The sequence below is a fragment of the Canis lupus genome, chromosome 31, assembly GCF_048164855.1.
Source record: "Canis lupus baileyi chromosome 31, mCanLup2.hap1, whole genome shotgun sequence".
Lineage (NCBI taxonomy): Eukaryota > Metazoa > Chordata > Mammalia > Carnivora > Canidae > Canis > Canis lupus.
Genome location: NC_132868.1, coordinates 42,284,608 through 42,309,964, shown reverse-complemented (window position 1 = coordinate 42,309,964; position 25,357 = coordinate 42,284,608). Strand labels below are relative to the sequence as shown.

Here is a 25,357-nt window from a genome sequence, read left to right as displayed (position 1 = left end):
GAGGGCAAGTCACACTGGACTTGCCGCACTCCATTGGTTCCTAGAACTAAGTAGTGATGGCAGGACCCTGTTTTTTCTTGGGACCTGGACCTTTTTATTGGTCTTTTGGCATATGTGTCTTATTAAGGCATCTAGAGGACTGCTGTTTCCTCCTCACAAGGTCTTACTGACTTGATGTTATCAGTGTAGTGGACCAGTGTGATGTGCAGTGATGTGGTGAAGTAAGCTCGTAGAGAGCTAGAGACCTGACGAGCTTGAGGCAGTAGAGTGAATATGTACTGCTGTCCCACCCAAATGAAAGCAAATTGCTTCTGAGGTTCTGTCTGTAGAAATAGAGAAACCATTTGTCAGAACTATCGCTGCATTTCAGGTACAGTGCTAGAGATCACATTTGGATTACCAGCTGTGCTTGTAGTCATTAAGTTTAGAATACAATTATTGTGTGTTTGGCATTAGCCAAACAGTTGTATTACCTGCATATCTGCCAGAGGTTGGAACTCTTGCATCCTTTGATTCTTTGATCATTCCCCCAGGAGTGCAGTACTTTGGAGGGAGTGCTCCAGGGGTTCATATATGAACCCCACGTTTCTGTCATGGCATCACTGTGGGTTTTTGTCAGTTGGTAGCCGGCTGGGACTGTCCTTTTCAGTTATACAGTCAGCACCTGGAAGAAATGACCTAAGATGAGGGGATTGATCCACTCTCCGTAAGTGGGCTTAGGCCAAAACTTGATAATCTTTGATAAACTGTAATCCCTTATTCTGACGCATGCATCATCACAGTGATGCTAAGAGGTCCTTAAGGGGTTAGTTCTAAGAGTTAGATTTTATAGTCTCAAAAAGGTCAGGGTATTTCCCTTTCCCAAGTGCATGGTTAGTTACCCTGATAAGTGACTGTTTTCTTTTGTGGAAAGCCAAGAGGAAAAGAAGAGTATTTGTGTTTGGAGGGTACTTTGCCTTACCTTCATTCTAGAGGTTCTGGGTCTAATAACTTGGAGAGGCTGTGGTTTTCTGTTTCGTGGCTCATGTCCTGTCCCTTCTGTCAGCCCCAGTGTGCCAAACCTAGACTTGTTTATTTGTGCCGGTTGGGGATCAGCAGACTTGTTTAGTGGGTGCCCACATGTGAAATGTTTTAGGGTTTGTGTGCTATAGTCTCTGAAAAAACTGCCCAGCCCAGCCATTGTAGTGCTAAAGCAGCTGTAGATAATACATACATAAATGGGCATGTCTGTGTTTCCATAAAACTCTATTTTAAAATACACACTGGGTTATATTTAGACTGCAGGTTGTAATTTGTCTACTGCTAGTACAGATCTTACAGGATTATGATGGGATGTCCTAATGTTATGATTTTAGGGACTTTCCACAATTCTTGCAGACAAACCAGTTTGATAACCACTAGGTTCCTGTTTCTCTAATCTTCTTTGGTACCACTTGTTATATATAATTAAGCAGTGAACAACTATTGGACTATGCATTTTGGTCATGATAGCTCTGGAGCAAGGGTTGGCAAGCGATAGCCTACAGGCTAGAGATGGCCTGCACTTGTTTTTGTTGATCCACAAGCTAAAAATGTTTCACATTTTTGATTGGAAAAAAATAGGGTAATAATATCCTGTAAGTGAAAATTATATGAAATTCAAATTTTCCTATCTTGGAGCACAGCCGCACCAGCTTGTTTACATATAATTTATGGCTGCGCTCACTTCACAGGGACAGAGTAGGGTAGTTGACACAGACCTGTGGCCTTAAAATAATGTCCTATCTGGCCCTTTATAGAAAAAACATTTGCTGATCCCTGCTCTAAGGTTGGAGAAAAATTCTTTTGTTTCACACTCAGTAACTGCCTTGTTCTCTGTCAGGGCCTTGACTCGACAATTTACACTGTGAATATGTCGCTTTCTGGGTTTGAACTCTCCAGTTAGAAGCAAGTCCTCCTCCCCTGTCCTTGTGTATCCACCTCATGTGTTTCATAGCTTTCCACTGCTGGAAGGTCTCCACTTGGTCCCCGATGCCTTGTTTTAAAGGCACTTTATTACATATGACTGCAGTTGGTAATGTAATTTTGCCATAGTCTGAATAAGCTGTCAGAGGCCCTTCTTATGTAATTGTTTCCTTCTTGTAACCAAACTCAACTAGATAACATTCTCAGATTCCCATTACCTTAAAGATTTGCTCATCACCTCAGTAATTTCAGAATTTAATGATATACATAATATTAGTCAATATTTTTATTCAACTCTTACTGTGTGCATGCACTGAGGTAAGCACTTGTCACACTTAAGTGCTTAGTATAGTGTTTGCAAAAGATTAGCTGACATTTATTTTTTCATTTAAAAATAAATAACGCTTCCCCCCCACACTTCAGGTATTACTAAAGAAAAACCAAAAAACTTCATTGGCCATTAAAATTTTAAAAATCACATTAAAATTAAATTGGAATGAGTGACAAATTAATAGTTTTGTTTATAATATTTCTCCTCCTTAAAAAATTTGTAGATAAATTTGTTATTTGCAGTAGTTATGTTTATGAAGTTGTGAACACTGAATTAGCATGTAATGAACCGTTGCTCTTAGGGGAAATGCAAGATTAGGTTCCTGTGAGCCTCTGGTCACATTTTCATCAGCTGATCAATAATAACCTTGTTTTGTGTGCTTTTGCTTAAAGACCTCTTATTTTATATATGTTGTTGATTCATTAACGTTGCCTTCATGGCCAACAGCATTATAACTCCTCCATGAGCAGAGCTCATGTATTACGCATTTTCTCCATAAGGCATGTCACAGCCAGCAACGCTAGACAAAACTTCAGCACTATGCTTGGTCCTGAAAAAACAGTAAGTAGTAAAATCACCAGCAAAAAGCACAAAATACAGAAGTTTGGCACTAAATGTACCACACAAAGGACATTTGTTTATAGAATGAGGACTGAAACCAGAAAGCAGAATGCCGTGTTATTTGCTGGGTATGTGCACAATAAGCAACTCCAGTTTTTTTGCTGTTCTGTACAAGTCTGAAGATTGCATAGGCACCATAAGTATTAGCTTTGCGGTTACATATAAATTTTAGCAAGTAGGCAGATTTCACAAATATGAAATCCATGAATAATGAGGATTGACACTATCTTCCCAGATGCCACAAGTTTTCATTTTATCTTTTATTTATATTTTAATTTTTTCACCTTTTAAGGTTAGTTTTGAGTTGTATTAAAATACGCATAACCTAAGAGTTTAGTCGTATGTATGTGGTTGTACAAGTATTCTCCAGAACTCTTTATGTTTGTACTCATTAAACAGTTTGCTTCCCTCCCTCCATTTCCTGGCAGCTACTCTCTACTTCCTGTGAACCTGAGTGCACTAGATACCTCATAGAAGGGGCATTATAGGATTTGTGTGACTGGCTTCATTGACTTCGCATTATACACAGGGTTTATCTGTGTTGGAGCACGTGTCACTTTCCTCTTTAAGGCTGAATAATACTCCATTTTATGCGTAGACCCCATTTTGTTTATCCAGGTATCCTTTGGACGCTTGGGTTGCTTCCACCATTGGGCTATTGTGAATAATGCTGCTGTGAACATAAATACCCCTCTGAGACCCTGTCTTTTTTTTTTTTTTTTTTTCCAACAGTGGTTTATCTTTTCTATGTTATTCATATGTGTGTTATATATGTATATATATTGCAAAAACAAATGTGCTAAGTAAGTAGAAAAGCAAACAAGTAAAAGTTGTCAGTTTGGGTGCCTGGGTGACTCAGTTGGTTAAGCACCCAGCTCTCGATATCCGCTCAGCTCATGAGGTCAGGGTTGTGAGACGAGCCTGGGCCAGACTCAGGCTGAGTGTGGAGCTTGAGATGCTCCCTCTTCCTCTCTGCCTCCCCTGCACTCACTGTCCCTCCGTCTCAAAAAAAAAAAAAAAAAAAAAAAAAAGGAAGTCAGTTTGACCTCATCCCATTCACCAGAGACAGCATTATTTGTAGTTTGGTATGTATTCTCTCCTATGTACACAGTTCAAGTGTATGTGTAACATATGTAAAAATATTTAATATGACTCCTGTGCATTTACAGTTCAGTAGAGTTTAGTAGTAGTTGGGGTCATATGCATACCGTTCTGTATATTGTGGATATTTCACATAAATATATCTGTATCTTAAGTACTATCTAGTATTCTAATTTCTTTTGTACCGTATTTTTTAGAAATCAGGTTTTAAATTTAAAAGTAATGCATACGTGTGTTAGAAAAAACTCCAAACAGTACAGAATGGTGTGAAGAAAACTAAGAATATCTTTTCTTCCTTTATTTTCCTTTATTCGCTCTTAGTCTTCCTTCCAGGAGGCAGGTGTTGTTTGCTGTGGTAGCTTTAAATAATGAATTATGCTAAAGATGCTTATTTCTTGATATATTAACCAAGAGGCACATCTAATATGAAGGTTTCGAGGGAATTAGTGCATTTACTCTTCCTTATACTTCCTCTTTCCAGCTTTTTAAATATCACTACAGAGTACAGAGTAGATTTTGCAGCTCCTTAGTTTTCTGTCTCCTTTTTTGCTTTAGGATGTTCTAGAAACTGAAAAAGAATTAGTAATTTTTATGATTATTTACTGCATAATGTTTATGAGAATGGAATATAGTGCTGTTATTAAACTTCTATTCCTGGAGAAACTCCCACCGTCAGTGATGAGTATCCTCATTTCTTGTGTAAGGAAAATTTAAATTTCTGAGGGTCTAAAAAGTCTTTATTTTGACTCCTAATGGCAAATCTGACCAGTTAAGAGCAGTGCTTTGCAACCTTTTATGTCGTGATAGGTACATAGAAATTGATACTATTTGAGGGGTGAAGCTGCTCATAGCAGGGTCTCTGGTGACCCACTTATTTGTAGGATACGTGGGGGGAAGCTCTGGGTCATTACAGGAATCTCGTTTCCTGGAACTTGGAGGACACGGCTCTGCTGTCTTTAGCATCCAGTATTTCTGATGAGAAGATGAATGTTAGTTTCTTGTTTCCCTTTGGCACCTTTCTTGGTATTCTGGAATTTTACTAGCATGAGTCTGTTTAGTCATGAGTCTTTTCCATTTATTATTTCATTGTTTTTGTTTTGTTGAATCTTTTCACTTTCTTTACTGAATCTTTATCTCTTGGAGAGTTTACTATGTTCCCCTCAACCCACACTCCCTTTTGAAAATTAATTTCCTTCCACCTCTGTTCTCTACTTTTGGATGTTTTGTGTAAGTGGATCTTGGACCTCCTTCTAGATACTCATATCTAATTTTTTTTCTTACAGCTTTTAACTGTTTGTTTGTAGGGGTTTTGTTTTTCCATTTTTGATTTGCTTTGCCTTGGAAGAAGGCAGCTCCCTTCAACCTTATGTTACAAACAACGTGGTGTTTAATCATGCTTCTGTTCTGCTCCTGGATTTCTGTTTATCTTGTTCCTCTTTCATACTGTCCGGTTTCTCCCCGTGTTTAGTGGATCCTGGTTGGCGTTCGCAGTTGCAGGGTGTCTGCTGCAGTATCACTCATCTCCACCAGGCCTCTATCTTGAAATGGTGGTTTTGGTGTGGTAGGTTCTGTGAAGTTAGATTCGGTGTGGGTGGACCAGCCGCCTGGGCCCCCTTCCAGGCAGGGGGTGCGAGGTGTCCCCGCAGGTGGGGAGCGGGGAGCACTCTCATCTATTTCACTTGGCTGCTGTTAGGAAGTTAATCCCGTTCTTCCCCCCCCCCCCCCCCCCCCCCCCCCCCGCTCCCCCTCTTATTTCCTTCTGGGTGTTAGAGGCGCGGTGGGCCCACTGTGTGCCTGGCTGCGCTCGCCACCGGACTAGCCCAGGAAGAAGGGCCTCCCTTCTAGAGAGCAGGCCTTTGCTTGATCCTAAAGGCAAGAGCTGCCACCACCATGTCCCTGATGGCGAGTCAGAGGAGGAGGGGGCGCTGTCCTGGGTCAGGTGACACCCTCAGCACCCTGACGAAGCACCCCCGTGGTTTCCTCCTCCCTGTGGTCGTGACCAGTTTGATTAGAACTTGGAACTTCTCTGGCATGTCCTTGAAAAGATTGAGGTGTGTTCTGTATGTGATTTCCTCTGCTTTTTCCCCTCTGTTAATCCAGTCTTTCCTACTACGTTCTATCTGCCTAGATTTCTTAAAAATTTATGATTGTTCAGCGACATGTTTTCTTGTTTTGCCACGGTGCTATCATTTCATTTTAATTTCAGTCTTTTTCCTGCCATTTCATGGGGACCTTGGGAAGGAGGAGAGAGAGAGAAATTTATTTAGTCTGCTACCTTGAGCTATAAATGACTAATTTGTGAGTGATTTTAAAAGGTGGATAAATACTCAAATACATCTTTCTTGTGCCTTAGCAGGAATATTAACTCGTCTCCCCCCCCCCCCCCCCCCCCCCCCCCGCCCCCAGTAACCAAGAACATTTTACTCTCCAGTCCATGCTTACAGCTCACTGCTGTTTCCTGGGCTGGGCCTGGGGCTTCGTGTAGAAGAAGGCACGCTCGACCATAGCGACATCGCTGGTCATCACCTTCTGAATGTTGGTTTTTGTTTGCTTTTTTTTTTTTTTTTTTTTTTTTTATAAATATAAGGTTGTATGTGTGACTGAAGCCATCTTTTTTAAAGAGACAACATATATTGGATAATATTTATTCAATCACTCATGAAAATGGTCAGAAAACTGATAAAATTGGGTTGTTACCTCTAGTGAAACAGCAAAGCAGAGAAACATTTTTGAAAATGATTTAGTAAAAGCCTGGGGGAAGAGAGGGAAAGAACAGCTAACTCAATTTTGTTCTTATCATCTTATATGGATGCGTAGTTCAGTTTTTAGCATAAACTTTGCCGGAGGGGAAGAAACATGGTACCTATGTCCCAGATACCTTTTCACTTACCGACTCGTAAACCTTGATGGTTTTTTGTTTTGTTTTTGTAACATCTTGAGGATATTAGGTGAAGGGTTTTACTGCCTAAATGCTTTTAAACATTAAGCCTTTGATGAAAAATCAAGAAGGTAGGTGAGTGCATACAAGTGTAATGGAGACAGTGCTTATGTGTGTGGCTCTCAGACTTTCTTGGTCTCTGGTCCACAGTTAGACATGCACCTACATTGCTGCCTTGTACGTGCGTGTGTGTGACACTGAAATGAGAGTTTCATGGAACAGTATTTGCCTTTCATGTGGTATACTGATTTTATCTATTTCAGTAGCACAAAGGGTATGCTCTGCTAACTTTATTTCATGATCCACTAATAGGTTGTGACCTATGGTTTGAAAACCCCCAATTTAGGTCCTCATCTGTTAGAATAGTGGGAAAATGGAGGGATTTGGATTGAGGAGGCCTGGATAGATCTAAGTTTATAGTTTTGGGTAATTTCCTTCTTGGAGTCTGTTTTTGCAAGTGTAAAATGGGAATAATACTATCTAGTTAGTTCGGTTAATTTTAGTTTAAAAATAAATGCAAAGTGCCTAGCCCTGGTAGGGATAATGTAGATATTTAAAAATCAAAAGATTTTTTTTGGATCATTTTCGTTATTTTTACTATATATGCCACCTGCCATGTTGTAGGCACTGGGATTCAAACGTAGGGAGGTAGGTTAACATTTTATCAATAAAGAGACACGTAAACATAACTGCTTCACTGGTGAGAAGGATGTTAGTAGAGTACATCAGAGGCATAGTGACCTAATGGAGGAAATTGGAGTTGGGCAAGTACAGGTATGCTTTTATTTTTAAAGTTTCAAGGAACAGGGTCCCTCAAATTACCTCTAGCTAAATGGAGTTTTACATTAAGGATACATAAGGGACATAAGAAAAAACAAGATTTAAAGCTGCAGAGATAGGTGTTTCAGAGAAGGGCAGTACCGTTTTGATCATAACGAATTGTTTTCGTTTTCTGACTTCATGGATAATTGGCACATCTTCTAGAATATAATAGAATTCTCTTGTGTTTCCTCCAGTAGTGGCAGGACTAGGTCTCCAAGTCAAGGCCGGTGTTCGTCATTATAACTCCGTTCCCTCTCTCACCAGGTCAGAGTCTGCTCTTTGATTTCTGCTGGAGAGTCTGCTGACCTCTGTCGAACTCGTGGGTTTCTTGACTCCTGGAGTTTTGGTTGTAAGCATCAGTAGACTCTAGATACTGAAACTAAAAAAAAAGGAGAGGCGTGGTGGTTTACCGAAGCGAAGAAAAAATGAACAAGAGATCTAGGACATAGGAATCGGTGAGCTGACTTGGAAGTGGTTAGTAATCAGTTCAAATTATTTTCCTTTATGGTTCTTCTCTTTACATTCAGATACCTGGGAAGGAGGGAGTGTGATTTGCCTAGCTTGAGCTAGGTTTCCATCCTGTGGCCAGGGGAGGAGAGGACGTTGTGCTGTACGTTCCAGCCCAGCCTGTGGTGGAAGCTGTGTGGCTCCTCTAAGGCCCAGTTAGAGGTCTGCTCCAGAAGGGAGCCGGGTCCCGGCACCAAACCAACAGACGCCCAGGACAGTGCAGCTCACTGGGTGTGGAGTTTGTGGGGGGCTGTACACATTTTATTCCAACTCCAGAAAGAGTGTGTCTGGTCCTTCATCATTATCCTGCGTAGAGTGTGTCAGTGGACACACGTCTGGTTTAAGAAGCGAGCAGAACTTTGGACCAGTATGTGACCAGGGCTTACGGCTTACAGTATTTTGAAATTATGTGATAGGAGAAGAGGGAGATAATAAGGATAGTGCCATCCTGGGGATCTCAGATTCATTTAAGCTGTGAAATTATATGACCATATTTATGTTTCAGAACGTTTAGAGGCTTTATAAAGGTTGGAGTTGGGACAGATGGCTCTGTGAGCAGATAGAGGCAGCAAGGCTGGTAGGAAAGCTGTTGAATTAGTTGAAATCCAGATTTTTAAGGCCCTCTCTGATCTTCCCATGTACCTCTTGGATTTAATTTTCTGCTCTTTGTCCCTTGCTTTCCTCTCTCTAGCCATACTTATCTTTTGATCCAGTCAAACTAGTTCGTGCCTCAGAGCCCGTATGCTTGCTTGGAATACTCTTATCTTTGGTTGGCACTTGCTTGGATTCTTCTCATTTGTACCTCAGCTCATAATGTCCCTTCCTCCTTTCCTGGTTAGCTTTTCTAATCCCTTGCATGTGTATTTTTTCACTGTCAGATTATTCTGTTTTATTTTCTCTATAGCAGTTACATTTTTTTTTTTTTTTTTCTAACTTGTTCCACAAACAGTGGCAGGGAGTTATGGTTTGGTTGCTAGTGGAGACTCACAGGACCCCAGAACACAGTGCTGATCGGTCTAATTTATTGCTGAAAAAGGAGACAGTACTGCAAGTGCCTTGAAGTAAGGTTACACGTTCACAACCAAAGGTTGCCTCTTAGCAGTGGACCTGGAGAGGTTAAGTGTGGCTTCCAGGTTGTCTTCCCCCTGTAGGATCGTCTTGGACAGGCTGTCTTTCTCAGACTGGGATCCCTGATGTGTGCAAGAAACACCATGAAACCAGGGAGCCCACAGTGGAGTCTCCCCTGCCGGCCACCTAGGCTTCTGGCAGAGTCTTCTGGGGTCTCAGCAAAACCTGGTGCCTGTCTCCCTGTTAACTGTGAGTGGTGCTGACAAGCCGGTCAGGCAGCCCAAAACTCGTTGGACCCAGGGTTTCAAGGCATCATTATTAATCGGCACGTTTTATGCATCTCCTAGGCGTCCATGTCGTGGAGGTGCCTCTTTTATTTCAGCAGTTTACTCAGGCCAGTTGCAGGCCTGTTGGAATTTACTCCCAGAGTGCTTTTTGCTTATGTGTTTGTTTCTTTCTCTGCCTTTAGAATGCAAATGCCAGCAGAGGAGGAATCTTGTCTGTGTGGGAAGATAACAGTGAATTTTTTAATGTGTGTAATATTTAACAGTGGATATTCAGAATGACCAAAAGTATCTTTTCCATTTAGGGTCTTTTTTTTTTTTTTTTCTTTCAACTTTTAGGCTTGAAAGGACGAGGCACTTTATGCAGTGTTGAGGTCAGGATGCAGTGATGTTCCCCTTCTTGTACTCCCTTATCTTTCCTTGACTCCCTTGTAAGGGTCTTTATGATTAGGCAACTAAGGTAGTTTCCCTTTTTTTCTATTTTGCCATATGTCTTTGGGAAAGGCTTGGATATACAAAAAATTCTCTCTGAACTGTCTCCTATAAAAAAAAATTAAGGTATTTTTATAAGGAGGTAAGGCAGTCATAGCTACCTTTTAGGAGTACCTTTTATTCAGCAAACATTTGTAAGTTTTTCTTGTTTTTTGAGAGCGAGAGCACGCATGCACTTTTGGGGGGTGCAGGGGCTGAGGGCTCCGTGCCCAGTGCGGAGCCTGATGTGGGGTCAGTCTCGTGACCCTGAGATCATGACCTGAGCTGAAATTAAGAGTCAGATACTTACACACTGAGCCACCCAGATTTCCCTACGTTGTTGTTTTTTATATACCTTATATGTGGTCCTTAGGAGGACACCATGAGGGGGACAGTAATGTCCTTATTTTAAAGAAATATAATGTGAGGCTCAGAAGTTAAGCCTCAGGGCTTTACACGCTCAGGGCTGTTCTTAGTAATCATTTGGAATGGGTAGTTGTGCGCCTAGGTCATTAGAGCTCCCAAAGCAGAACTCACCTCTTACCCTGTAGCAGAAACATGGTGGCAAGACCCTTACCGTCAATGCTAGGAGATGACTTTGCAACGTACGGTCGCAATAGAGTTGAGAAAAAAGTCCAGGCTCTGCCCCTAATAGCTTGGTGAGTCCATGTTAACCATAACTTCTGGTGCTTTGTCTTATTTCTCTGTTTCCTTTTGTACTTAGCTATTTAGAACTCTCTTTTCTCCTTTGCTGGATTCATGTCAAGTAGTCAGATGGTTATCTTGAAATGGATGCTCCTGATAGGCCGCATAAGTTGTGTTTTATATTCTCTGAAACATAGTTTTCTGTTGCTCCTGTGCTACTGACCTCACAGTAAGCCTCAGTAATTCAGCTCCTTTTACAGTCTATCTAAATCCCACATATTTTAGCCTTTTAAAATATTTCTAGATTGTCTTCCTCTGAGAGATGGGAAGTATTTTTGTGCATCTAGGTTCTGGTCATGGGTCTCTAATTTTGCTTCCCATTCAGGTAACCATTTTTTGATTCATACTTTTGCACATTTGAATATCTTACAGGCCTCAAAGTTTAAAATGTTACCAAAGTTTATATACACTGAAAACCCCTTCTCACATCTGCCCCTTACCCCTTGGTTCTTCTTCTCCTGGGAGCTTGTTGTCCCCTCTGTTATGTATCCTTCCAGACATGAGGCTGTTACATGCGAGCACATTTGTACTCCCCCCCCCCCCCCTTCTCCCTGCAGCCTAACAGTGTGCTGCGGTGACCGTGGTGACCCCAGGAGTTTGCTCCTGCTCTTTCCAGAGTGAATAATGCTTCGCTATAAGAGGCTTCTGTTGATGGGCGGAACTGCATTTATTCTGCAAGAGTGACTTTGTAGGTTAGTTACTCTGTGTAGATCCTCCGCATGTCAGCAAGCATGTTTTGAGTAATAAATACCTGCAGTGGGGTCTTAGGATCAAAGGCTCTGCTCTGACACTCTGCTGCCACGTTGTGTCCACGGAGGCTGCGGGGAGGCTCCTTGCAGCAGCAGCGTCCAGCGTGACGCCACCAGGTGCGGTAGCACTTGTTTGTTTGCTTGATTTTTGGCACTTTTATCTTTACCAAGCCGGCAGATGAAAAACGCTGTCTTTCTTTCTTTTTAAAGATTTGCTTTTCCTTGTCATATAATAGCTATAATACATACAGAGGCACAAAATATAGCTTGATGAATTTTGCAGATTAAACAGACCCGTGTAACCACTGCCCCAGTCATTACTTCATCCCCAGCCCCCGGAGAGATGACCATTATCCTGACTTAGAGCACAGATTATTCTCATGCTTCCTGGAAATCGTACAGCATACGTCCTTATTTATGGCTTCTTTGCTCACCATCGTATCTTAAGATTCATCAAAGTTATTATCGGAAGTTCCTAGTGAGATCTTAATTTGCACTTCTCTTATGAGGGGAAAATCTTTTCATGTTTCAAGCTTTAAATTTTTATGAGTACCTTTTCATGTTTCAGGCTTTAAAATTCTTATTTTTTGTAAGCTATTTTCCGTATCTATGGGTGGGTGATCATTTTCTTATGGGTCTCCTTGTGTAAAGGAAGTTAATCCATTATGTGGCGGTGGAGTTTGTACCTGTCTTCTAAAGTTTGCCACGGCTTTTGACTTGGTATATGATGGTTACATGAAGATTTTTTAAAATTACATAATTTTTTGATGGCCATTACATTTTTTTCTCCCATTGTTTTCCTCAATAGGCCTACTGTTTTCTGACCATCCAATAACTTTGGTTAAATCCACTTTAATGTCCATGAAGATGCAAGTGTAACGAAGAAATGAAAAATGATAATTGCTGACAGTGAAATTTGAGTCCAATATAAATGGGGTATAAGAAGAAAATATTGTCACTGTTCAAGAGACTCTAGATACGTAGTCAGAGGAACTTAACAAAGCTACAGGCAAATGAGAAAAGTGGTTGTGATGAAAAGGATGATGTTCCAAAGGAAGTGATGCTGGCAAAAAAACTTCACACTAAGGGGACTCTCGGAGACGTTTATGACCTTCAAAAATGCAAGGGCTAAAATAAATATTAGAAGCTGGTCCCAACTCAGAAAGGAGTATGACAGTTCCTCAATGTGTATAAAATAGGAAAGATGGTGCTGTATTAGAAGTTATACCATGAGAAAAGACAAATGTGGTCAAACAACTTGATAAGTTATTTACAAAGAGATAAAGCACTTTAACTCACAGTGGTTCTCATTTGAAAAATTACAGTATACTAATTTTTAAAATATAATTTTATATAATATTATATAATATATAATTTTATATAATGTAAAAACATATTTTATAGTTTTACTGTATCTTTATTTTTTATGTAACAGTTTTTAACTTTTTTTTTTTGGGTATCTTTATTTTATTTTAATTTTTTTTATTTATTTATGATAGTCACAGAGAGAGAGAGAGAGAGAGAGAGGCAGAGACACAGGCAGAGGGAGAAGCAGGCTCCATGCACCGGGAGCCTGATGTGGGATTCGACCCCGGGTCTCCAGGATCACGCCCTGGGCCAAAGGCAGCCGCCAAACCACTGCGCCACCCAGGGATCCCATAACGTTTTTGTTTTTGTTTCTTTTTAGAGTTTTTATTCATTTGAGAGCCAGTGAGCTAGAGCACCAGCAGGGGGGAGGGGCAGAGGGAGAGGGAGAAGCAGGCTCCCCGCTGAGCAGAAAGCCCTACTCAGTGCTCCATCCCAGGACCCCGAGATCATGACCTGAGTGAGCCACAGGCAGCTGTTTAACCAGCTGAGCCACCCAGGCACCCCTGTTTTGATCATTTTAAAGGTCACAGAACAGGTCCCACTGATTGAGGTCACTTTGCTTGGTTTCATCTCATCCGATCATTTCTGTGACCACACTAGCATACCAAATGAGGACTGCCAGTATATGTTTAAACAGACAGCCACCCCCTAGCTCCTTAAGTTGACTGGTAAGTTTTGAAAAATGATCTCTTTATTGTCTGTTCTGACCTTGGAGTCCATCATTGATTAAATAGAATTGTAAAAAGGGGTATGTTCTTCATGTACTTAGGACTTGAGTTCTTGGAGCTGCTCTGGATCTCATTTCTTCCCTAAGTTGCCAAATGTGTATCTTAATAGTCTCATGAGCTTTATGAAGAGGACTCTAGAAGGTCATGAGGGACAACAATGATTTTGTGTATTTCTTCGGAACCTATTTATTATATGCTAGGTACTGTGTAAAGGATGTGCAGATAGATTAAAGCTAATATAATGGAGTTGTGTAGAAATATAGAAGAATTAAAGTTCATGGTACTGAAAAATTTAAGACATTTTTTACAGTGTTGCTGAATTCTTTGCTGTATTCTGTGGTAATAGCAATACCACCTTGTTTTCAAGGAAATTGGTGGGAATTGTGTGCAAATTGAGCATTTTTATATGGGTCAGGTGGCAGCATGTCTAATACATGTCATGAAACAGATACTTTAATGGAAGTAATATGTTACAGAAATAATTGTACTTGGGCAGCAGGTCCCATACTGATTGTAATCTGTCTGTGGCAGATTAATGTTTAAAACAAGTAGCCAATTTTTGGATTGTGAACGTGTTTTATGAGCAGAGTAAGTTAATCAACTCAGGACTTGTAAGTTATTATTGGAGCTAGGTTTTGAACCTCCCAATCCAGTGCTTTTATGCCTAAAAAACCTGAACCTAAATTGTTAAATATTATAACTTAACATTATGTATAGTTATTTAGAAAGGATTTGATTTTGACTTCATTTCTCTGTAAAAGCTTGGTTTCTGCATCTTCATTTTCTTTGGGGATGAAATGAAAGTTACTGGTTCTAAATACTTACTGAACACATTTTTATTCAGTATTTTTGGAGAGCCTGTGCTAAGAGCTCTAAAGGATATAAAAATGGTTGTTGGCTACCATGAAACTTTAATAGGTAAGATAAGTCTTGAATACAGAATACACAGAGCTGAACAAATGATACAGTTAAACAATCATCTTTTGGGTGATACTCCTTTGAACTTAAGTTCCTCTAAGGAGTAAGCAGTTATTTCCAGCTAGGAGAATGAGAGCAGGCTTCATGGGTGCACTGTAGCTCATCAAGGGCTTCAAAGATAGCTTATGGGCATGTTAACAGAAGCATTATCAATTGGAGCAGACAATGCTGATTAAGTCCTGAAGATAAGAAAGCTTTTTGATGTGTCTTAATTTTATTACATATCCTGTTTTGATTAATGATTTTTGATAGTTGATTGTTGGATTATTAATATTATCAGTTTTTGTTCTTGAAAGAATGTTGCTTTATGTTTCAGGTTTGTGTAGTATAGTAGGTCCCAAAGTGTGATCTCAGGTAGCATCAACATCTTGTACCTGTTAGACACAGATCCTTGGTTCCACCCCACTCCTAGCAGTTGGCACTGAAAGAATAGGGGTAGGACCCAGCGATCTGCTTTAAAAGCCTTACCTTGATTTGAGAGAGGACCAGGCACGAATAGTCCATTGTTACCTTTTGAAACAAATACACATCAGCTTTATTTGATAGAGTTTACTTTCTTTTTATATATGATCCTTCTCTAGAAGCTATTAATGATTAATCACGCACTTGGTAACTTTGATTAAAAGTCCTTGCTCTCCAACTTATTTTACTTTATTTGATTATAATTTTTTTTTTATTAGTTTGAAGGGTAATTTTTTTTATTTGAAAATCTGGAATTTATTTAGGGAGCTATTTTAATTGTCAGTGGTAATTATAAAGAAAATTGCTAGGCTAGCTCCTTGGCACATCAAGTGTACTTGCTGTTTTATTGTCACCTAGAATATAAGATTGAGGGCAGCCCCAGGGGCTTAGAGGTTTAGCGCCGCCTTCAGCCCAGGGCGTGATCCTGGAGATCCAGGATCAAGTCCCATGTCAGGCTCCCTGCATGAAGCCTGCTTCTCCCTCTGCCTGTGTCTGCCTCTCTCGCGCGCTCTCTGTGTCTCTCATGAATAAATACATAAAATTGTAAAAAAAAAAAAAAAAAAAATTATAAGAATGAGGTATTATGGTCATTGGATACATAGGAAGGACACATGTCCTGATACAGTTTTTTATTTTTATGAAATCTTTTAACAACACCTGTTAGTTTTATAGTAATTTGTTTTGAAATTGTAATAATTCATTATTTCTAATTAAAATCTAATAATTGATTTAATCTAATAATTGAGAAATTGCCAGACTTTTCCAAAACAGCTGTATTTTACATTTTGACCAGTAGTATTTGAGGGTTTCAATTTGTCCACATCCTCAACCACCATTATTATTATTTTTAAAAATTTATTTATTTTAGAGAGGGAGAGGAGGAGCAGAGGAAGAGAGAGAGTCAGACTCCACACTGAGTGTGAAGCCCATCCAGGGGCCGGATCCCACAGCCCTGAGATTGTGACCTGAGCTAAAGTCAAGAGTCAGATGCTTAACCATGAGCCATCGAGGTGCCCCTCAACTACCATCATTACTGTCCTTGGTTTTGGTAGCCTTCCTAGTGATTTTTTTTTTTTTTTTTCTTCCTAGTGATTTTGATTGGCATTTCCCTGATGTCTAGTGATGTTGAAAGTATTTTCATATGTTTACTGGCCATTTGTAGATTGTCTGTGGTGGAATAGCTAGCTATTCAGATACTTGGCCTATTTTAAAATTAGGTTGTTTGCCTTCTTCTTCTTGAATTGTACTCTTTCTTTATATATTATAGACACAAGTCCCTTATCATGTTCTGCAAAAATTTTCTTCTGTGGGCTTTCACTTTCTTGGTGGTATCCTTTGAAGGGAAAAGGTTTTAAATTTTGTCGCTTGTGCTTTAGGTATCCTGTCTAACCATTGCTTAATCCAGAGTCACTTAGGTATTTGATCCATTTTGATTTAATTTTTTTATGTGGTATGAAGTAGGATTCTAGTTGTATTCTTCTGCATATCCAATTGGATATCCAGTTGTCCCAGCACCCATTTCTTATAGTGACAGATTTTTGTGAATTTTTATCTATACTTTCTAGATCTTTTTTGCACTTAGAGATTCTGAGTTTTACTGACTACTCCCACCCCATTGTCCAAAAGGGAATAAATTTACTAACTACTAACTGTGAATAAAGCAGTGTGTTCTGTTTTAGGCGTCATATTTTTAGAAGGACACAAACTGGAGCAGGTTTTTGTAATTGTTATGTCACAAATTTTTTAAAATGGGAAATAGAACACTTGGGAGTGAGAGACGAGGAGAAAGTCCTTGCAGTAGCGAAAAGATTTTCATTTAAAGTAGAGTTAGGCTTGTTTGGTATATAGTTCCAGAAGCTCTGAGTAGGAATTCAGGTAAATACATTTGAATCCTAGAGAAGAACCTTGAAACAATTAGAGCTATGTAATAATTTAGCAAAATAGCAGCACCCTTACACAGAAGCACTCAACATTGGAGGAGCTCAAGCAGAGGCTAAATAAAGGATCATTTTGTCATTAAAATTACAGAAAGGATTTCTGCATAGAACAAAATTTGTTGGAAGGTTTTCTTTTTTCCTATTGTAGTTTCCTTTCTCAATTGTGAAGGGTTTTCCCTTCAGAGTTCATCCTTTTCCAGACTCCTGTCACGTAGGAGAATGAGGGTGAGTGAAAATAGGTTATTGTCTTGAGGGATTAAATGATGAAATGATACTCCTAATTTTTAATTAGCTAACATTGTCCTGCATTATTCTGAAAATGAGTCTTATCACATGAGTTAGGGTATGTTTTTGTGTATGTGTGTGTGCACATCTCTAACCTTGTTGGAAAACACAACAGTGGGGATGAGGCACTGTAGCAGAGTGAGAGCGGGGATGAGAACTAAAAAAAGTATTCGTCTAACATTAAATTTAGGCATGGTTGTGATTTGTAGATTATGGAATGAAGAAAGCTTGCATAAATGCAGGAAATGTAAATTGTGTTAGTACAAATGGGATATCATTTTCTTTTCAGAAAAATCTATAAGTTATCCTTCCTGATTCAAGGAATTATGCTCTTTGTAAATGATCTCTTTGAAGAGTATATATGGTTAAAAGGAGGAAGTGTGCTATTGCGTATCTATACTTCTTTGATAAGTATATTTAAATCCTATATCTTATGGTTTGAAAGAAACCTGATCATTATATAAGCTGATTGAGGCAAATGAATTTAAATACCTGGCCTTTAGACAAAATAATTTAAGGACCTTTTAGTGATAAGATTCACACATTATGCTCAAAATAGAATTTGGAACATGAAAAAATCAGATACCTTTATTTCTTTGAAGTGAGATTTTGGAATGAGCTTTAGAGAAAAACTTCCAAGCTTAGCCTGTTGTATTTTTTTTTTTCCCTGTTGTATGTTTTTAACATTTATCTTGTTTGCCCAGTTTTAGAGGTTCTACCTTCCCTTTTTTTTTTTCTCTTCTCTTCTCTTCTCTTCTCTTCTCTTCTCTTCTCTTCTCTTCTCTTCTCTTCTCTTCTCTTCTCTTCTCTTTTCTTTTCTTTTCTTTTCTTTTCTTTTCTTTTCTTTTCTTTTCTTTTCTTTTCTTTTCTTTTCTTTTCTTTTCTTTTCTTTTCGTCTCTCTCTCTCTTTTTAAAGTGAGCTCTATCCCCAACATGGGGCTTGAATTTACAACCCTAAGATTAAGAGTCACATACTCTACTGACTGAAGCATCCAAGCACCCCATTATTTTAAAGATTATTTCAAAATCTCACTTTGAGCATACCCTGGAATCTTGGTTGAGAATGCTTAGTTAGCTTCAAACCAAAGCTTTTTTTTCTTTCTGTGATGTTGGTATAGGTATGCCTTAATGAGCAGTTGGTACAATTTGATTAAAATGTAATGTCTTCCTAAGACTGTGGCTTTTTAAGGCTTAAAAATTTTAAAATGTTTGTTATTGTGTATATTTTTTAATGCTTAATGTAAAAATACTGTTTTGAATATGAATTTCCCCTGAAGTTACTATACATTAAAAAAATTAAAGCATACTATAGAGATTTTCTTTTGGATGCCTAGGTGGCTCAGTCTGTTAAGCATCTACCTTCTGCTCAGGTCATGATCCCAGGGTCCTGGAATGAAGTCCCACATCAGGTTCAGGTTCCCTGCTCAGTGGGGAGTCTGTTTCTCCCCCTGCCCCTCCTCCCTGCTTGTACTCTCTCTCTCGCAAATAAATAAAAATCCTTAAAAAAAATATTATTTTCCTTTGCCTGTTTTTAAGTGTACCACCTAAAGACTGCTAATGTTAATAGGTCTCTTTCCATGACCCTATCAGAAGTTAGTAAAGAACTTCTCTTCTCAATTAGTAGATATAAGATGTGTATATTGCAGTACTGGATAGAATGTGGGGGAAAATACTGCATAATATGGTATTTTTCTATGGCTAACTTTTGCTTATAATGTTTAATAGCTTTATTATTTAAATTTAGAAAGGAATTAATTTTGTTAAAAAAAAAAAGAGTGCCCCATATTCAACTAGTAAGATCTATATTGTAACTTAAAAAATATTATCGAATTTAGAAGATGAAGATATTATTGGTGCTAATTATTTGGTATTTGTGAAAGAGCCTGAAAAGATGGATATGTGACCACCAGTCTTACAGTGTTCAGCCCATCAGTCTTGTATAGCACTTACATGTCTTTTTATGTCTTATTTTAGAGGAGAAGGAGATATTTGAAATGTTGTACCTTGTAGCACCTAATAGAATGTACTTCACTTAGTAGGCGCAGTATTATGGAATGAATAAATTTGACATTTGTGCCCATAAGAAGAGTTTTGGCAAATTTGTCAACACAGATGTATTCTAATTTAAGTATATCTTCTATTAATAGAATACAACTTACTATATTAATCTTGCTTTAGTTTCCAGCATACTGCACAATTTTGACTTCATTTACATTGATTAATTGGAATTGATTAACTGGGATTACCCTCATTTCTTCATTTGTAGGATTGGGGCTGAGGTTGTTTTTCTAATTCCTTCAAGCCCAGTCTCATTCTAGGTTTCCAGTAATCTAGGACTCTTCATTACTTGCACCTTCCATGGATTTTACTTGTTTAGTTTCGAAAAAATCTTGTAAAATCTAAAGGTGAATCTGATGTGATGGCAGTTTTACCAGAAACAGACTTGCCTTCCTGACATCTCACAAGAAATAGGCTCAGTGGGGTTGTAGGTGTTTCGTACATTTCCCCTGTGCCAAATGCCAGAGACTTGAATTCAGAGCCAGTGATGAAAGTTGGTGCATAATGCTCCTAGGCCACCAAATTTATATTATCACCAGATAAGACCCCTCTCTCAGGGAGTTAAGAATTTAAAGAGAAAGTGAATGCCTGTGGCCTGCAATCTACACGAGTTTAAGCTGGTTGAAAAAAATTGCACATTGCTTGGAAGTAAAGGATGATGGTTAAGAGAGATGTGTGAAGTCAAAAATGTGTGAAGTCAAAATGGGACTTTTTTCTGGGAGGAGATAGGCTGTAGAAGGGAAGAAAGAGATTGGCATATAGGAAGATTTCTCAGAGTTTTATTTTTATCAGCTCATGGTCAGTCTCATCAGTCTTTTTCATCTATCTCAAAGGTTGGCAAACTAAGGCTTGATTTTGGTAAATAAAGTGTTTTGGAGCATACCAAGCCCATTTGTTAAATTACTGTCTATCGGCTGTGTTTGTGCTACAATGGCAGCATTGAGTAGATGAGACAGAGACTGTATGGCCCCCAAAGCTTAATATACTTATCTCTTGGCCCTTTACAGAAATTGTTTGCCAGTCCCTGATCTATATGGCTACCCATTCCTCTCACAAAATATTTTTTTCACCTTTTCTGTAAATTTGAAGTCTCACATACCTTTCACGTAGATTACCTGTTTTTGATATTTTTGCACATTTGCTTTATAATGTTATTAATCATGTCATCATTTTTATTTATCTCATAATTTGGTTGAGGCCATTTCAGAATAAGTTGTACACATTATGATCATTGACTTCTAAATACTTGTGTGTATCCCTTAAGAATAAGGATATTCTTACATAACAGTGCAGCGATCAGATTTGGGGAACAATTTAACATTGATATGGCATTGGTACAATATATTATTTAGTATAGTCCATATTTCAAATTTTGCCAGTTGTCCTGTTGATCTTGTTAGTAGTTGTTTTGCCCTAATCCAAGATCCAGTCCAAGTTCACACATTGAATAATCTTTAATTTGGCCTAGTTCCTCAGCCTTTCTTTGTGTTTTATTAGTTTTACATTGACAGTTTTAAAGAATGTTCCTTAGTTTGAGTTTATTTGTTTGCTGGAACAGAGTCAGATTATGTTAACTCTGTTTTTAAAGGATTGCAAAGTATGGAATCACATAACAAGAAAAAGCTTAGGTTAGAATTGAAATAATTGAAATAATTCTGGTGCAAGCATTAAGAGTGAGGCCTGAATACTAATTACAGGAAAATAATTGCTTGTCCATTATTTCTACATAGTTTCTATTGTGTGTATTAAGGAAAAGAAGAAAAAAAAAAAAAGTACAGTATGCTGTATTCCAAGAGCATGGACTGGGGCACCTGGGTGGCTGAGTTGGTTATGCAGCTGACTCTTTATTTTGCTTAGGTCGCCATCTCAGGGTCTTGGATCTAGCTCCACATCAGACTCTGAGCACTTAGCCCTTGAAATCCCCCCTCTTCTCTCCCTCCTCCCATTCGTGTGTTCTCTGTCTCCAATAAATAAAATCTTAAAAAAAAAAAAAAAAAAGCACAACGTGGACTTTGAAGTGGTGACATAGTTTTAAATCTCAGCTGTATTGTGAGTAATTGTATAAAGGTGAGGAAATTACTTAACATCTTAGAGTCATTTGTAAAATATGGGTAATACATTTCCTTTCAAGTTGTTTGGGGAAGTAAATGAGAGACCATGTAGAGAGTAATGCAGAGTAAGAGGATGCAACAGTATGTGTTATTTAGTAAAATACAGTGAATTTGGAAAAGAGGAAAATCAGTATGACTTAGAACTGTCAAAAAAAAAAAAGTGGGTGGAGAAGATTGCACTTCACCTGTGATTAGAAGGATGGATTGATTTTTAGATAAACCATGTAGGTGTGAAGAATCCATTGGAAGTTCTGGAGTGCGAGGGGATATGGTCAGATTAGTAAAGGAAATAATGTTAGAGTGAGGAGATTGGAGAAACAAAAACTTTGGAGTTTGAAGTTCTGGATGATAGTCCAGCCTTGGTTGTTTCATCTGTCTGGACTGTGTTTGGCATTATTACCAGCGATTTTCAGAGAGGAGAGACATCACTGATAGGTCGGAGCAGTAAGGAAAGGCTTTCGGCAGGAAGGAGTTGAGATGGGTCTTAAAACATGGGTAGGCTTTCAAGAGAAGGAGGAGAAGGAAAGGGAAGGGCATTCGACAACATGCTAAATTAAAGAAGGCACTATTGCAAATAAACCTGTTCTATCATAGGTTAAGGAGTGATGCATAGAAATTAAAGTTACCAATTCTGAACTCAAGAAGGAGGGTCTTTATAATTAATGTGTGGCATTTAGAGTTGGAGTAGAAAAATGATCCCCTTAGTTATTTAAATAAAGGTTGATGAGACTCATTTGGAATATAACTAGATTCACTTGATGTGACATTGGGGGCGGGGGTGGATGATGGTTTTTGCATAGTTTGTGTAGGGAGCCTAAGGGCTTTCTGTTGGAGAGGAAGATACTTCAAACTCTCTTCTCCCAGAAATAGAATGTACTAATACCAAAACTTAGTGGAAAGAAAGGGCAGCTATAGTCCTGCAATAAAATGACCTTGAAGAACATGAGTGAGGTTGACCTGTAGGCCAGTGAACTAGCATATATGCCTGAAGAGTGTCTGGAACGTTCCTGCATGCTGGTTGATCCTGGAGCTTCTGCAGACCCAGCCACTCAAGTATGGCGGTTGGTCTTGGAGCAAAGTCAGGTATAAACTAAAACAGTTTGAAAAATTGGTAGCCAGTGCTGCTGACTGGACCAGGATCTAGGCCGGCAGAGTGTCACAATGCGGTGGATGGCTGTTGTCTGTTCAGGTTAAATTTCATCCTGTCGTGTGGCAGTAAAGACGCTATTCGGATGGCTGTTCTCTGCACGTCGCTCTACCCCAGCATTCATGGCCTTTTTGCTGGCAGTGGCCCATATCTGTATCCATGTCCATATCCTGTCTAGAAATAAAATCCGTGCAAGGCCTAATTATATGTGAATCCAGCTATTCCTTGAAGATTTAAAAACCTGGCAGTCCAAGGTTTTCTTTTAAAAAGTCCTGTTTTTAGTGTTAAAACACTGGGATCTCTTGGTTTTAGAGCAGCTAAGAAATTGACATAAGACAGTTCCTATTTATTATAACGTGCTCACTTTGTTTATCTGTCCTCTCCCCCCTGGATTATGAACTTCAGGGAGTTTCCTTCCTGTTCTGTCCTTAGCATCTGAAATAATGCCTGGCCTCTATGGTAGGCACCCAACGAACAGTAATCAAATTGAATGAAGAGTGTGGTATTTCAAAGCGTAACATGAAAGTAAGACTAATAAGTAAAAGAATTTACAAATGAATTCCTTTAAAATTGTATTAAAGTTTTTATTCTTATGCCCTTTCTCTTTCCCCCTTTGTTTCTGGGCTTTGCCTCAATCAGTGAAAGGGTGAATATGATGAGCTACCCTTTAATTTTGTCTAGGATTCTTAGTCATGCTCGTGGATGACAATTCCATGGCCAGATATTTAGCCTTAGTTGAAAAGGACATTAACATCCTTTATCAGTATAAAGTCAACAGCTTTAAACTTTATTTTATAGTAGTGATTATTCAAAATTTAAATCTTATTGGTAAAATCCCATACTTAAAGAATTTCTACCTAAAAGTTATATTAAATTTTACTAACTTGTCAAAGATACACCCAGTGGTGGGAGTGTGCAAAAGGCGGAATTTGTTACCTACAGAAAGGAAGTTCATTTCCTGGCCCTGGGTGACCTAGAAAATAAGAAAATTCAATACCTTTTTTTGTTTAATACTAAGGAAGTAATGACTACATATTATAAAATGAAAAAAGAGAGAGAGAGAGAGAGAGAGAGAGAGAGAGACTTCTTTGCCAGCCCTACTTTCAGGAGATAACAGTGCTTTTAAAAACCTGTGTTTTGGTCTTTTGGTGGTTAACATTATGTGTTTATGTCTTTCTTGATCTATTAGCTTTAGACACAATTTATTATTTCTCTTTAACTTTTTTTTTTTTAATTTTTATTTATTTATGACAGAGACAGAGAGAGAGAGGCAGAGACACAGGCAGAGGGAGAAGCAGGCTCCGTGCACCGGGAGCCCGACGTGGGATTCGATCCCGGGTCTCCAGGATCGTGCCCTGGGCCAAAGGCAGGCGCCAAACCGCTGCGCCACCCAGGGTCCCTATTTCTCTTTAACTTTTAAATGAGGTGTCCCTGATAATGTCTTAGTGAAATATGTGTTCTTTAAATAATGCCTGAGGAGAGAAAATTGTTCAGATTGGCATAAAACAGGAGAGTGCAATAAGAGGCTTTTTGGGCAGGAGAACTATTGGGAACCATCAGGAAACACCTTCCTGTGTTTTCCTTTACTCACACACATAATACTTCTGACACTTCTGATCACTGCATGTGTGTGATTTTTTTTTCCCCACACCGAGCAGTTCTCTAGGGCACCAGCTGGGTGTTCTGTAAGTTAACTCAGTTGTGACTCTGTCTACATGGAGTTAGCCTCCGATCCCACAGGGTTGAGGGTTCCATCCCACAGGACTCTCTACTTCAGATGCCAGTTGCAAGTCCCAGTTGTTGCTTCTGAGTGACTGACTATGAGTTGGGAGTTCCCATGACCCCCCCTTGGGTTTGATAATTTGCGAGAACTCAGGGAACTACTTATATTTACCAATTTATAGTAAAATAATATGATGAATGAACATTCAGGTGGAGGAGATGGGTGGGGCAAGGTGAGGTGGGGGGAGGAGGCACAGTGCTCCCTTGCTCTGGCTGCGTGTGCTGCCCTCACAGAACCTCCATATGGTCAGCAGTCTGGAAGCTCTGAATTGCATACTTTTGAGTTTTATATGGGACATGATCGGTCATGAACTCAGTCCCCAGTCCTCCCCTTCCTGAAGGATGGCAGGTGGGGCTGAAAGTTCCCAAGTTTAAATCATGGCTTTGTCTTCTTGGTGACCAGCCCTCATCCTGAAGTTATCCAGGCTCCCACCAAGAGTTGCCTCATTGGAACAAAAGGCATTCTTAACACCCAGCAAATTCTAAGGCATTTAGGAGCTCTATGCCAGAAGCCAGGATCAAAGACCAAATACTAGAACCAAAGGTATCCATAATGCTCTTATTAGGAAATTAGGAGCTTTAGGATCTCTCTCTATATCCCCCTACTATTTTACAGCAACAAATGGATCAAGGTAGTATTCTAAATCTACTTAGAGCAAAAATCTAGTATTTCTGTGTCTTCCTTGTAAACTTAGTCTAGGAATATATCTCTAATTAGAGTTGGACTTCAAGGAGATTTAGCCTCTGCCAAGGCATTCATTCTCCATTCAGAGAATTCCTTTTTTTTTTTTTTTAAGATTTTATTTATTTATTCATGAGAGAGACAGAGAGAGAGAGAGAGGCAGAGACACAGGTAGAGGGGGAAGCAGGCTCCCTGCAGGGAGCCCCATGTGGGACTCGATCCTGGGACTCCAGGGTCACGCCCTGGGCCGAAGGCAGGCGCCAAACCGCTGAGCCTCC

The 25,357-nt window shown here is 39.2% G+C and overlaps 1 protein-coding gene across 11 annotated transcripts in view; it reads left to right on the top strand.

Annotated features, from left to right (window-relative positions):
• The window catches only part of TBL1XR1 (TBL1X/Y related 1), a 166,295-nt gene that overhangs the window by 41,085 nt on the left and 99,853 nt on the right, over nucleotides 1-25,357 (top strand). The window contains exon 1 of one of the 11 annotated variants that reach the window (XM_072808130.1): nucleotides 8,022-8,231. The exons of the other annotated variants lie outside the window; for them this stretch is intronic. The gene's annotated coding sequence lies outside the window, so the exon portion shown is untranslated. Of the gene's footprint in view, nucleotides 1-8,021; nucleotides 8,232-25,357 lie in introns of those variants that run through there. 11 annotated transcript variants of the gene reach the window in all.